This window comes from Trachymyrmex septentrionalis, unplaced genomic scaffold (assembly GCF_001594115.1).
Source record: "Trachymyrmex septentrionalis isolate Tsep2-gDNA-1 unplaced genomic scaffold, Tsep1.0 scaffold34, whole genome shotgun sequence".
NCBI lineage: Eukaryota > Metazoa > Arthropoda > Insecta > Hymenoptera > Formicidae > Trachymyrmex > Trachymyrmex septentrionalis.
Window position 1 is genome coordinate 60,823 of NW_017305504.1, and position 13,365 is coordinate 74,187.

General features: G+C 31.6%; 1 protein-coding gene across 3 annotated transcripts in view; it reads left to right on the forward strand.

Annotated features, from left to right (window-relative positions):
- The window catches only part of LOC108750237 (trichohyalin), a 123,382-nt gene that overhangs the window by 770 nt on the left and 109,247 nt on the right, over positions 1-13,365 (forward strand). For 2 of the 3 annotated variants that reach the window (XM_018489570.1, XM_018489572.1), the window contains exon 1: positions 12,830-12,986. The exons of the other annotated variant lie outside the window; for it this stretch is intronic. The gene's annotated coding sequence lies outside the window, so the exon portion shown is untranslated. Of the gene's footprint in view, positions 1-12,829; positions 12,987-13,365 lie in introns of those variants that run through there. 3 annotated transcript variants of the gene reach the window in all.

A 13,365-nucleotide genomic window follows, 5' to 3' on the forward strand; every position in this document is an offset into this window, starting at 1 on the left:
GTATCAGATTAGAAATTGAGATTGAGATGGAGATTGAATTGAGTCAATCAAAGCAAATTTAATTTGATATTGATTTCTCTCTTATGATTAAATTCAATCTCAATTTCAATCTTTAGTCTGATAGTAGCATTAAGCAGTCTTTAATGTGTACTAATCCAATGTAGTGCGAATGATCAAATGACTATAAGATAGCATCGATTATATTCATCGAAATAGCTCGTTCATTCGTGCTCGTTCGCATTCGCTTAGTACAGATCTGGCATCATTCAATCGACGAATTTTCTACGGTGCAATTATGTGAACAAGTTAATTAAAATGTGCGATATTGATTAATCGGGATTACTCTAGTATGGTAATTAATAAGTAAAACAAAATTATCTCTGGCGAATAAAATTATAAAAAATGAAAAAAACGTTTGTAAACAAATCTTCTATAACATACGTTGATGATATCACAAATATGATTTATGATAATATCATAAATTGATGCTATTAATAACATTAAATATTTTTATACGTTGTTACATTCTTCACATAGACAGAATGTAAATGTTATTCCATAATTACATTACTGTTTTAGGTTATTTCATAATTACATTACTGTTTTAGGTATACACGGTGTATAAGTGCAAAATTCAATTTCGTTTTATCAGGGTTGCTGGAAAATAAAACTGGAAATCATGGAAATATCAGAAAATTAAAAACGATAAATCAAGGAAAAATCAGGGAATTTTATAAAATTTTCTGGAAAATGAAAATTCTTGGCTTTAAAGAAGTTCAATTTATGCGTCATTTTGGAATATTATCAACAATCGAATACAAACAATATCGGCAACAGTAATAGTAGTTTATATTGTTATATTAAATTACTCCCTCAACAAAATATTGGACGATTTCCAGATAAGGATGAAAATATAAAAAATTTCAGAATATTATTGAGAGCATCATGAAATTTTATTTGGAAATCAGGAAAAATTATAAAATTCTAGCGTTTCAAAACTTGACTGTCGACCCGAGTATCATTTTATCCTTGTTCACTGAATGTTGATAGGAATGTTAATAGGAATCTATAACAACCTTCTTTATAAATATTACAAATTACCTGCGAGTGAGATGGGGGAAAGAAAGCTAATGTTGTCGAGCGGAGGGCACATTTACGGAGATATTAATAACATATATCAAAGTATCTCGTAGCATCGTCGACGATATAATGACTTGGAAGTATAAGGAATTATTGCACCGAGCAGTGTCGTGTCGAGCAGCCGATGTGTGTGTATGTGTGTGTCGTGTACACCCGCGCTTTTTCTTACCCCGGAATTCTTATAAAGGGAGAGATTACGCGCGCGATCGCGTCGGATCCTTTTTACTTGGCACCGAGGGGGACGTAATCGAACGCCACCGTCGTCTTCGTGCCCTTCGATGTATCGAGGGCTAACGTCTCGACGAGATACACCGTCGACTTTATCCCACCTGGGGCTGACAGTCCTCGTGATGGATAATAGGGCCACCCGCGCCCACCTTCCTCCCGTCTCGCGCGCGTTTGCCGCGAGCGTGCAATATTTCACGGCTTATTTACTTTTTGGAGACGCACGTCTACGGTCAACGCGTCGAGACGCTCCGACGTCGCGTAGGCAACCGGGGGGACGGAAATTTCTGAAATTTTCTTTCTTCCTTGCTTTCCTCAAGGACGCGTTTTACGCGGCATATCGTTGATATTCACATAATTTCTTGACGACCTAGGTCCAGTTCTATATTTCGAATTTTGATCTTCAAAATCCGAAGAATAACATTATATCATTTAAAATTATGTAAAGCTGTGAAAAATATTTGTTATAGATAATTTTTTTTTTTTTTAATAAAATCACTTAATCACGTTCTCTTTAAACAAAAATACAATTAATTCAACATTGAAACTCGCGAATAATAGGAAATTTCCGAGCAAATATGGATTAGGTTTAATATTTATTACGCATTTATTAACAAACTGTGAAATAAAATCAATTTTACAATATTTAATGAAGTCGAGATATTTAATGTAATATTTTGCTCTCGATAATTTTCTGCAGCACTAACATTTTTTTTTTTTTTTTTTTTTTTTTCGAAAAAAGAACTTTAATTTCGGAAAAAATGACTCTTAAAGGTACCGTGAAACAATTTAGGAATATTTCAGGAATATTATACAGATAGCTACAGGTAACTTTGTGCATAATGTGTATAACATTATAGTCTCTGTATAATTCTATTTAATATAATACGAGGAATTCATAGTGAAATTCTGAGAAGGGCAAAGGCTCTCGAAGGATACGCAAGAGGACGTGCTCCTTCGAAGCCGGTGCCGATCGTTCTAAATGGCGAGCGATTAAAATGTTCTCTCTCTCCGGGCACTCTCCGCTGATAATTAATTCTGCGTAAATGCGATTTCCGGAAGCGGATTATTTTCCGCGCTCAACGGTACTTAGCACGTATCGCGCGGGTCATTCATAACGCGAGCGCACGTATTTGCATGCGAGCATAAATAATGCAAGGAGGGAATCCTGAATTACGACTCGCCGGAGGGAAGCGTGTATGTATTTCCGTAAACAACACGGAAATTTCCGGCGTCGCGCTTGCCATGACAAGCGAGCGGTCTGGAGGGAAATGATCCTCAATTCGCTAACATGGGTCCTTGATTCATATTCAATAGTACTATTTGACGTAGATGTCACGGATCGATGTTACATTTTGCTCCTTCTTATTGCATAGTTCGATAAAATATCACTTTTTTCTCTTTCAGGTGCCATGAACTGAAGATTTTTTTCACCCTGAACAATGCCGTTGTTACAATTTATGTAGCACGTCAGAATTTCGAATAAATTGAGATAGAATGAGTAAAAAATAACGTTTTAAACGATATTTAGAATCTTTTTATTAGAAAGAGACAATTTGTTTTTAAATAAAATCAATAGTGTATAAAAAATGATGCGTAATAATTCAAGAGCTTTTAAACTAATTGTATTTTTGGATGTCGTTTATGTCGTTGATTTTATGTTATAAACAAAAATTTTCTCTTTATCCTGAAAAAAAAAAAAAAAAAAAACTGAAAATAGTTTTAATATCATTTTTATAAAATATCATTTTTGGACCATTTTACCTTAATTTATTCAAAACTTTGATGTGCTACACAAATTCTGATAATTGCATCGTATTTAGTAAAAAATATCTTTGGTTACTGTGGCACTTTGGGGAGAATTTAGCGTTGAACTTTGTGTCATTAATTGTGAACGAGAATTCTTTTTATTCTTGATACAATGTCAACACTGCTTATAAATGTGCGTAATTTCTAAAAAATATATATCAATATATAAAACAATTAATAAAAATTGGAACATTTCAACTCATCTTTGAGTCATTTTCAAACTTCTTAATTCTGACGCCGTTAACTTGGATTGTTACATCGCAGTTTAATATCCAACTTCTCTGTATATAATCGTCATGGAGCAAACGTGAGAGTCATTCCAACAACAGCTTTTCAAAACTGAGTGGTTAAGTACTCAAGCTGAAATTAAAAGCTGGTTGGAAAAAACGTATGTAAAAGTGGAGAATTCAGGCTCACCTCACGTAGTCCAAAACAGTCATTCATATTTCACAATCATTGTAGATGAATTCACAAATTTTTTCGAGTTCGATTTATAAAATTGTGTATTGATAAGAAAATTGTTCCTCCACATTTGTATAAAATAATTAAGTGTGCTTCGAAACTTAATGTACATAATTCCGCGAACATCCAATTGAATCAAATTAGAGAGGATTATATTAAAAAAAAATTTTGAAGATTGAACTTAGTAATGCATACAAGTTGATTGATTTTTCAAGAAACAGAACTTTCCATCTTGCTTGCATTGCTTCTAAAGGATTGCCTCTTAATATTTAAAATAATTTTTTTACCTCACAAGATATTAAAATTTACAACAAATTTTTATGTAGATGATAGACAAAGGATTGACAAGAAAGTCGCCTGGTTAAAACGTAAAGAAAACGAAAGAAGGATGACAGACATTAAACATATTATTGAATACTATTGGAGGAAATCATCATCAACAATCATCCAGCGATTTATAGCAACAGAATATTTCTTAATAATATGGCTATTACTAAATATTATTAGTGACATGGATAAAGTTAGTGTTGTTCCGAAAAATTCTCTTCCAATCAACAGAGGAGAAAAAGTAATAGAATTAATAAAAAATGTTGAATTTAATATTAAGTAATTACAAAATTTGGTACATAATACACTTAGAAACCGATGTATAGTAATCATCAATAGTCTTCATTCTTTCAAATACAAAAAGAATTTTGTTTATAATAATCTATTTAGGAGCAATACGATTAACTAGATAATTTTTAAAAAACAATTCCATGATTTTTATCAGAGCGGACAAAGGCAATCTAATCGTAGCACTTGATAAGGACATGTATATTGATAAAGTAAAAGTAATGCTTCAAGATGAGGAAACATATTCGAAAATAACGAAAGATCCCACGAATAAAATTAATAACAATTTGAAGTCTGCTAGCAGGATGGGAAAAGGGAAAATATATTTCTGACTCAATTTACAAGCGACTATATTGTAGCGGTAATTTACCTAGGCCATATGCAAAATGGCCCTTCCATAAGCAAAATTACCCATTTCGTATTATCATTTCTTCGGTAGATAGTTCTCTATGCAATTTGGCGTCGTTCCTACATGAGTTGATTGTCGAAAGTGTATCAAGTGCTTTCAGCAATATTAATAATAGCATTGAACTGGTCCAGAAATTAAAAAATGTCAAAATTGATCATGGATATAGTTTAATTTCAGACTTAGATGTGTCATTATTCACAAACATACACACCACCGATAGATCTGTCAATTGAGTCTATCTCTGTCTATCTCCAACAGGTGGAATTGTATCGCGGAGAATAGCAACTATTTCACAAAGATGACTTCACAAAGGCTGTACGGTTAGTTTTAGAATCCACCTATTTTACTTTCGACAATCAATTCTACAAACAGACATATGGAACTCCTATGGGATCCCCGCTATCACCAATCGCTGCTGATTTAGTTATAAGACTTGGAGAGTTGGGTGTTGAGTACTGTTGATTTTCATATACCGTTTTACTACAGATATGTGGATGGCATTGTTCTTTGCTTGTCCATCAATAAAATTCTTCATTCTTGATAAGTTCATTCATTGATTTTCGATTGATATCACAAATCCACATTCTCGGAGGAGGTTTTTAAATTTTTGATCTCAACACCTAACTACCTAGAAAAAAGGCATAATTTTTTATCTCGCGGACAAGGTGTTTTATCTCTCACATCCAGAATTTCACAAAATGTAATTGGGTAGGAAATTGAAAACGAAAATATCAGAGCACCATAAATAGCCAAAAATCATCTCATTCGGTTATTACAGAACATAGATTGCATTACATAAATTACCATGATTTTGATACATATCAATGGACAGACAAATGGTTTGAATTTGCAAACAGACACACACAGATGCCTTAAAGTATGCTTACATCGGGACGTTGAATAACTATAGTGTTTATTACCATGTATAGGTTACGTTATTATCTGACTGTTCGTTAAACTGAGAAGACACATTGTAACAATTCGTGTTCGATCTTTTTAATTTTAATATTTCACAAGAATGCGAAAAAATTTATCAATTCATGATGCAATGATTGTTAAATGTGTGTGACTGTTCTGGACTATGTGAGGTGAGTCTGCATACAACCAGCTTTTAATTTCAGTTTGAGTTCTTAACCACTCAGCTTTGAAACAGCTTTGAAACAGCTTTGACTGTTGTTGGACAATATTCATTAATGTTGGAATACGACTCGGTGTCTCACGTTTGTTTCATGACGATCATACAGAGAAGTTGGATATTGAACTGCGATGTAACAATCCAAATTAACGGCGTTAGAATTAAGAAGTATCAGGCTGAAGATGACTCAAAGATAAGTTGAAACGTTCCAATTTTTATATTGTTTTATATTGATGTATATTTTTTAGAAATCACGCATATTTACAACTAGCGTTGACTTCTATAGCCTTCATGTTTATATGTATTTATTATTCTTATTAATATAACGAGTCTTTAACAACTTTTAAGTTAATTCAATCGATTATTATTATTGATGCAAAGTGTTCAAACCAAGTAAAAAAGCGAATCTGAATGATTCAGATTGAACAATTTGTTTCGATGAGCTTGAATGATGCTGCCGTATCTACTTGACATTTAAATATTGTTTGTTTATCCAACATTGTTAGTCTGAATTCAATTTTAAAGAAAAAAATCTTGTCTCTCTCTTTAAAGAAAAAATTTGAAATGTATATTTGATCGTATTGTTTTTTTTTCAAAAGTAATAAAATTAAAAAATGTGATTTTCGGATTATTACCATAAATTAAATAAGCTAATTACTCTATCAATACTCAAAAGTGAACTAATTTAACTTTATAAAAAATTTACAAGATCGTCACAATTTGAAAGGAGTAATTAAAAGAAAAGATGGTTTTGAAGGATCGTGAAACAGAAATATGTGATCATGTTAAGAATATGTTCTTTTTTGACGATATTATTTGATCAGTCAGTAATTTTCTGTCAAGTTGAAAAATAATTCGATACGATTCTATTCTGATTAACGACTGAAAAACAAGAGACTGAAAATCTCGATTGAAAACTTCTTTGCATGAAGTTGGAGATTCAGATTCGTTAAAAGTTATAATGCCTTTGAGGCGCTGATTCGTGTTTCGATATAATTCGCGTTGTATGCCAACTCGGTGGCAATTTTTCATTTCGTGCTTCCGAAAAATTCGAAAACCGCCAACGGCAAGCGAACAAAAACTAGGAAATTGAACGATGATTGCTATGACGAGGCGGATAAATGCCATACCAACTTTTTTTTTTATTTTCTTCATATATCTGCACGATTCGCAATTAAATTTAGTTTTCTGTTAGATTAAATTTTAAAAGAATTTTTGCCGGCCGCGTGTTAAAAAATTACCGAAATTTGCCGCCAATAATCCAAAATTTGAACTCTTTATATTAATATAAATACTAACTGCACGACTTCCGCCGTGCTTAATATCTAATAATGATTACTTTAATCACGATTATTTTATTAAGCGACGATCGAGATACTCGCATAAATAATTAAGTATCACATGACATCGTACGTACAAAAAAATATTCCATTGCTAAAAAAAGTGATTATTAATGGATTTTCTTTCTTTCAAGTAACGATTTATATTTTTATAGAATTAAAAATATTATAGCAAAACTCATTATGTAAAATAAGAATTTATTTCCTATTGAAGAATATTATAAAATTGATCGAAGAAGGGACTTTACATAACAATCAAATCGAATTTGTTTTAATTTAATAATCTTTATTGAATTATTAAACCTTAATGGGATTCAGAATATATTTTGAATAAATTTAATGCCTGGTAAATTTATAATAGATTGCGGATATATAAATTTTTGAAATACTTGGAACAATTATTATTTGCGTATGTAGTATGTATTTTTCTGCGTATACGGACCTCTCGTTGGAGTGTTTATGGGAGAATTTAGCAGGCAGCTTCGATTAGTCGCAGCGAACAGCCTGTAAAATTAATTAGTGCCGTAAAGCGAGTCGAGAATGGGGAAATTGGCGCGGGAATTCTCGATCTACGTATTTTCGGGTCCATTATCGGAAACATGGCCGGCGAGAGTCCGATCGACAGACCGACAGATCGGTAGAATCTCCCTTATAGAATATACCAACCTTCATTCCGGCCTTTACCACATTCCGTGATGAGTCCTCCTTTCGTCGTTGACCCCATAAACTTGTGTGTACCACATCCAAGATGCGTTCTCGGTGAGAAAACTCGCTGGAGACATTCTCGAGTTGTCGCGTCGGCTGCGGACAGGATCAGCAGTGATGCTGCGCTTTCGTTATCGAGTACTTTCGTTATATGTACATTACGATGACTGTACGTTCCTTATTCTAAAAGACAGTCCTTTACTTCAGATAGCTGTCCTATAGATTTATTCATTTTTTTTTAAACTCAATTTCGTCCCTTATTTTAATAATATTACAGGAAATTCCTTTCTAATTGGTATTCCAATGTCGTAATGAGTGAATATTTACGAAAATAACCAACAACTTTAGTTTTATGCAAGTGCATTATTAGCTCAAGCAGAACGGAGTTACAATAATGTCAAAAGGACATCCGACGACATCAAAATGAGTTGATTGAAAAGTGATTTTTAATAATCAAATTGCAGTTATGCATTTTGACGTCATTTTGATGCGATGATGACTTGTGCTTTATTTGAAAGTTATTTCAAATATATTGCAAAAAAATTTCAGAAATTAATGCGTAGACTTCTGACAATCACAAACTATTTGGAAATATTTAGGAATAAAATCTTTTTCGAGTTCGTCCTCTATTTTTTTCTATAAGGAAATATGGTCATACTTGGCGTACACAGCGCATCGTTATCGATGATAATTACGTTATTATTTATTCACTTCGAGTTTATTAATTTGAAAATATTGAAATAATCAAAATTGAGTCCGTGCTTTAACGAAAATAATGATTTTTATTGCGTACCGGTTATACGCGATGGTATAATGGTATTGGTTATTAATCTGATTACGCGATTATATATTTTATATAATAAGAACAAAATTGGAAAGAGACAGAGTGATGGTCACATTTGTCGCTAAATGAACGATAAAGCCGCGAGGCATTAAATTTACATTAGCGTATATAGTCACACAGTACTTTTTAATTGAATTCCTTCTTCCTCTCCCCCTCCCCCTCCCTTTCTCTCTTTCTCTTGGCAGAGAGGAGGCCGCAGAGGAAAAGTTCAATTAAATGGTGCTGCGTTTTCGATTAAAACTTTGTGGAGTAATTTGTTGTTAATGCCGACTATAAATTGTGTGATAAACTCTTTAAAATAAGCCACGAGGGATCCAAGCTTCAGCGGTTCTCAGTAATATATATTTAATATCTGAAACTAGTGTACTGAAAAAAAACTTACTAAATCTTAATATGTATTTTTTTGAATACTACTAATTGTAAGTAAACATTTACTCATAATAAATAAATCTTTACTCTCTCAATAAAAAAGTGATAGTTAAGTCGAATTAATGGTACTGTGCTAAATAAATATATGTTCACATTTACTTAGAATTATTCAAACAAATATTTATTAAAATTTAGTACTTTTTTTTCAGTGAAAATTCTTATAAATTATGTGAATGAAAATTACTTTTGTCGAGTCGAGCTTCCGATATAACTGAAGAAATTGCAAGCAAAATCTTTCTTAATTTATAAACGATCCATCTTGTGATAAAAAGTTTATCATGAGGGAACAATTCATTTTCGAGAATATAAATAATGGGAAGGGCATGTAAGAGTCGATTATGAAGTTCGAAGTGACGGGCTTGCTTGTATTGTATATTACAAATTAATTATGTCTATTATGTTTCCATCTTACCGGATTATTGAATTCATCAACAATCGATCTTCCAATCGTTTAATTACTTTTTTCCAGGTATAACTTAACTTAGTTGCATTTCTTCCAATAACTAGTACCTATCTTATCAATTACTTTTACAGTTACTTTACATTTTAAACGTTATATATTTATCAATTTAATGTGCTTGAGTAAAATCTGAATACTGATTAAGGCTACGGTCCACTTGATGCTACAAATGCTTCGAAGTATTTTTTGATTGGCCAGTAAATTGTAAACGTAAATTATTTTCTCTTTAATAGCCCTAATAATATCGATATACAATAGTCATATTGTTCTGTTATAATAACTGAAAAGTCACTGAAAAGTTATTTTTTTAGCAACTGTAATTGTAACAAGTTAATTTTAGTCTCGGTAACTTGGAACTGTAATTAGTTACTTTTGAAAGAAAACAATTGTAACTGTAACTAGTTATTTTTACAAAGTAACTTTCCTAACCCTGGATTTACAATATACTCGCTTATGATATGTGAAGAAGGCTCAAACCAGCAGCCGAAACATGTTATAATTATTTCAATTTTAATTTATCGTAATTTAACTATAGTCGATTTCTATTTCTTAAATTTTTTAATTTATTATTTGTGCAAATTTTATAATCGACTCTAACATGCCCTGTCCATTATTTATATTGTTAATTTGACATCAAGAGTTCTTGTATTGATTAACTTATTTTTTATTTTAGAGAGTAATTTAAATAATTTTTCTTACGCATTTTTTAGTATATAATTTCCGAATATGTATCAGTTTTTCAAAAACAAAAAGATAGAATTTGTTATATTTTAGTATAATATTATATTTGTTATATAATAATGCCTTAACTGTCAAGATATTCACTTTATTATATTTTATGTTGGAAGAGAAAGTTCTCCTTATCATAACTATATAATTCTATTAACATTAAAATATTTGGGGTATTATATATTTCTCCTTTGTAAATAAAATTATATTTTTGGCATATAATAATATTTGTTTGTCAAATAAATATTCGAGGAAAAAATCGAGGAAATTCCGCAGAATTTTATTTGCCTAAAATTTCCAATTTTTCCATTTTTAAAGTCTTGAATAACAGTTATCGATAATAAATTAAATTAAAGTGATTTTTTTCAACAAAGAAAATACAAGCGTTTTAATTTTAACAAACTTATTGCATTAATTATCGGGGAAATTCATTTGTTTCAGTTTCAGTTTATTATTGCATTTCAATTAGTCCGGCAGTAAGTGGTGTGCAATTATATTATAATGTATAATGTATAACTAAAAGATTGTATATAAAATACATATATAAAAATATTATTAAGCACCAAGATGTAGCTTCGGTTTTTTCCTCACTTATTTGATTCATTTATACAGTGTGTGTGATTTAGATTAACTTATTAAACTTAAAACAAATTGAAAAAACTCGTTGAGTGGAAATATACTTAGGATGAAAAGTAATGGTGAATTGATGAGCAGACAAAAGATCTAAATGCATTAAAAATAAAATTATTTACAAAATTATTCATAAATGTATTTACGTGGAGAATAATTATATATAAATATGATATTATTTTTAATGCATTAAGATTTTTTTTCCAATTCATTAATTGATCATTACTTTTCCTTTTAGGTGTGTTAAATTTATTTTAGATTAAAAACATTAAATTGAAAACGTCCAGAAAAACAGATTACTCATAAAAGTACAAATATCGTTATCGCATAACACAATTTCGTTTCAAAAGATTGTGGAGATTAAAATACATCAAGAAATTTAATATTATCTTTTAATGTGACGCACTCAATGTTCAGATATCTTCGGGCGAATGATACACACACCGAAAGATATATATTGTACGTAAATGATAATTACTTGTTCCAAATATTTCAAAAGTTTATATCCGCAAATCTATAAGTTCATCACAAGCATCAGATTTATTCAAAACATATTCTGAATCTTAGTAAGTTTACTTCGCGACTGACATTATTAAATAAAGCAACATTTTGATTTGCTTATTATACATATAAAACTGCTTTTTGATAAATTTTGTAATTTTCTTTTATAGAAAATAAGTTCTTGTAACTACATAATAATGAGTTTTTTTGAAATTTGTAATGAATATATATTTTAAGATTACTAAAAGAATATTCTTTGTTAAAAATAATTATTACGTAGAGAAAAAGTAAATCAAGTAATCTCTTTTACACAGCTGGAAAATTTATATTTAAATTTAATACATTTTATATACGTGTCCCGAATTCATTCAAATTTTTGTGTTAATTTGACACAAGATGAATATTTTAGAAAATAACACAAATATTATATAAAAAAATTAACATAAGGAATATCATACCGATACGATTTACAAATAAAACTGTGGAATTTTTTTTTTTTCAAAATTAACGTTTATGATATGTTAAATTGATATGCATTTTATTCTTAGGATTTATGTTTTAAGATATAGATTATTATACGCTATCTGTTCATTTATTCACAAATTGTTTTATTTCGACGCTAAGTAAATGTTGAATATCAATTTAACATAAACAATATTCAAAGAATATTTAAATAATCACATTATGATGATTTAACGTTCAAATACGTTAAAAATATAACGTAAAATCTTAACAAAGATTTGAGGGGATCGTTTCCATACATAAATACAAAATGTTTCTTACTTTGTGATTACAGTATAGAGAATTCGATTTCCGCACCTTAGTACACTGTTAGAAATGTAACTACGAGCTTCCTTTACATGTAAATGAGGCTCACGGTTATGAATGAAATTAAAAGTGTAATGAATGATATAGCTGAAAATTAAAGTACACTATTACAGTAGTTACTTAAATGTAATGAACGTGTACATTAAATTTATGAAATTTTCATGAAAAATACATTAAATTTTCTGTACATTTACACAAATGTATATATTTTTAGTTATAAATACATTCAATTTAATATTATGAATGAAGTTGATGAATTTAAGTTGAAATCGTGTAACTTAAAAGCTAATGAAAATTTAAAAACATTTCTAACGGTATATGATTTCCGTCATTTCTCGGGGGGACTCTGATACGGATGCGGGGGTGTGGAGGGCGTGTTGTTGCGGCGAAGATTATTTAAACTACTCTCTCGAAGACACAAAGGGTTAATGGGTTGTGAGCGTACGATTCGCGCGCGTGCCTCCCCGCCGAGCGGCGCCGAACGTCGCCGAGCGCCGCCGAGCGGCTGCTCGGCACTCGGCAGTAGCTGCCGCGATCCGTGAGTCAGTCATCTCGCGCGCGTCGTGCTGTGTGGGTTGTCTCCGTGTCGTTCGTTCGTCCTGTGAGGTGTGCTCCGAGCTCCGAGTCGTCTCTCCCGAAAGTAACATCTTGCTCACCGTCCGGCAGTTCGATTCTCATTCATCCGCGGATCTCCTGGATCCGACGACTCTTCGCCAAGATCTCAGGTGAGCCCCGCGTGTTAAGTTGATCCGGCAAAGGAAATTATACGATCACCCGGAGCGCGAATCTGTGAGCCATCCGTGGACGTCGTCAATCCGTTGGAATACGTCAGCTCGGTTTTTAAAAATCGCCGCAGGTCGCGACAATTCGCTCTGATACCGTAAGGTAATTATACGAGAAATTGGGATCGCTGATTGGAGCTCCTGTGTCAATTCTGGTTCGGAATTATAATTGGGGTGGAAAACGCGGTGTGGAGAACGTGATGAAATTGTTTTAATTTCAGCACAGTTATTAAAAAAAAATACTTGACGGAAAAAGTTGTGATGACTGAAACAGAGAGAGAGAGAGAGAGAGAGAGAGAGAGAGAGAGAGAGAGAGAGAGAG